The sequence below is a fragment of the Protobothrops mucrosquamatus genome, unplaced genomic scaffold (assembly GCF_001527695.2).
Source record: "Protobothrops mucrosquamatus isolate PMUCROS unplaced genomic scaffold, P.Mucros_1.0 scaffold1329, whole genome shotgun sequence".
Classification (NCBI taxonomy): Eukaryota; Metazoa; Chordata; class Lepidosauria; order Squamata; family Viperidae; genus Protobothrops; species Protobothrops mucrosquamatus.
In genome coordinates this window covers 909,918-912,557 of record NW_015387528.1, presented here as the reverse complement: position 1 = coordinate 912,557, position 2,640 = coordinate 909,918, and positions in this window count along the sequence as shown.

Genomic DNA, 2,640 nt, shown 5'->3' with positions numbered 1-2,640 from the left:
CAGAAGATTTTAAATTGACCTTGCCCACACAGCTGTCCAAAGGCCGAGGAGAGGGCCAAAGCCACACTCACCTTTCTACTCTCGGAGGCTTCAAACCCAGCCCATTAAACGGCTGGGGAAAAACACCTTCCCGGCAGCCGAGGGGCTTTTCTGTTTAATTAAAGATGCTAATTGCGAGTGGGTATTTTCTCAGCGTGACTGCATCTGGCTAGTTCCTTGAAAAGCCATCAGGAACACATTTTTCGCCCGGCTCACCTTTCATCTCCATCATCCTTTTCAAAGATACGGCTTTCTCTCTCTCTCTCTCTTTGTGCTCCCGTTTTTTGGAAAGAGCCGCATAAAAACCTGCCTTTTACGAGCCGTTATCTTAAGGCGAAGGGGAAAAAAGCCAGAGGGTTATTGAAACATCTCCTGTGGGAACCTCGTTTGCCTCTCCCTCTTATTGTATGCTGACACAACCTTTATGGAGCCACAAAGTTCTTGTCTGGCTGGCTACTGAAGCATCACATCCACAGCAATCCTCTCCCACACACACACACACACACACAGCCTGTCAGGAAACTCCATCCAACATCTCTATCATTTTTCTGCCGGTCTGCATCGCTCCCTGGAAAGAGAAGAAGACACCAGACCCGGGTATTTATTTCTTTAAAAAAAAAAAAAAGGAAATGAAATTTCCAGTGCCTTAAATTTATGGCTTGGATTTTAGGATATCAATCCAATGACTCTCCCTTCCTCATTTGCTTCTTTTTTTAAAAGGAAAAAAAAAAATTCACCAGGAAAAAAGCGGACACAAAATGCTAAGGTGAAGCTGCAAGGGACCCAGCACAGTCTCCCCACAAGATTCATTACAGGTGCATTAGAAAGTCAAATCAGCATTACAGGTGCATTAGAAAGTCAAATCATACCCTAAGCATGTGAAAGGAGGTTAACAGGGGTGCATTTCATTTTAAAGGCAAGACGTTCCGGGTTTGCAAAAAGCAACATTCATCTTAAGAACTCTAAAGGGGGATACGTCCACACGGCGTCAGGTGGCTTCCGATAAAAATTCAGGAGGGCCACCGCCTTTAAAAAATAATAATAATAATAATAATATGAGACGCGCTGTGCTTTCCTTGAGGTTGCCAGTCTTAATTATGGAGGCCTCTCGGATGTACACAAACACCCACCGCCGAGGGATCCGCTGCCAAATTCTAGATTGCCACTTTGATAGCCTGACATTTCACAACGAGCTGGGCCTTTTCCAAAATGGAAACCTGCATTTTAAAATGCCCTGAAATGCAACAGGGGGGGGGGGAAGAAGCCGTTTGATGCGTCGCGCAAGTGGGTCAGTTTTAAAGCCAGCCTTGGTCGAGCGCTTTGGGCGCAATGTATTTTTAAAGCCGAGGGTCCCTAAGGTGAAAAGGTTTCGCTTTCAGGGTAGGATACCTGGATGCCTCTTGGCGATAGGCTGGCAGGGGCCCAAGGATTCGAGCCTGGCTCTCTAAGCCGATTCAATAGCATCGCTTTCTGGTTTTCTTTTGGAAGAAAAGTCAGCCGTTTCCGCCTTGTGAACTCTCAAGCTTGCTCCTTCCGCTACGTATTCAAGATGGGCAGTGGTTAATATTTATATGTATTTATATGTAAGGGTGTAGATCTACACATATGTTGTACATAGCATGTTTCTATGTGTTACTTATGTGTACCCTTTTGAGAGCAAGCAACAGAATTTCATTTTGTGGGCCCGCAGCAAAAAATGACAATAAAGGTGATCTTATCTATCTTATCAAAGAACCCAAAACACGGGCAGAGAAGGCCTTCCTTCCCAAAGTCACACACCAATCGAGCACACAACCTCCAGTATGTGGACACTGATCACATTTTCAGTTCAACAAGTCCTCCTGCTTTTTATATAGGTGTGTGCATGAATAACACAATCCTCCCACATAAACAAAATGCAATATGGCCGTCCGCCTCCAGTTCAAGTTAGCCCTCCCCAACCCAGGAACAACTCCAGATGGGTAGATTTCAACTCCCAGAATTCCCCAGTCGGAATAAACTTTGCAGCCCTTAGAATTCTGGGAGACGGCTGACTGGGGATATTTTAAACTTTCTTTTTTTGTAGCACGCTCCCCCCCCCCATCCAGAGTCATTTGACTGCAGTGGGATAGAAATGTAATAAAATATGTAAATCAACTCAAAGGAATTCTCTTGGATTTCTCCAAAGACAGTGCACGCTGTTAGGATCTGTGCCAATACTGGGTGCTTTATGCTGAATTTTTCTGAATTCATTCAATTACGCACTGCTGAGTCATACCGTAATCAAAATATTCCTATCCAGGATTCCCTTCGGGGCGATCCAGCTGTTTGCCCCTTCTCCCAAACAGATGCTACCTTGATGTCATGAAAAGACAATCATGCTGTCTTGGTTCCTCTAGGTATACCTTAAGAAAAGGTGGGAAGAGACAGAGAGAGGAGGGGAGGGGGCACTTGAGGAGGAGGGAGAGGAGGAGGAGGAGGAGGAGGAGGAGAAGGAACAAGAGGAAGAGGAGGAGGAGGAGGAAGAGAAAGAGGAGGAGAAGAGGGCGACCTTGTTTTTTCTTCCCAAATGGCTAATTTTGCTGACCCTGCTGCTTTTTCCCAGCGGCTTCAACTCGGTGG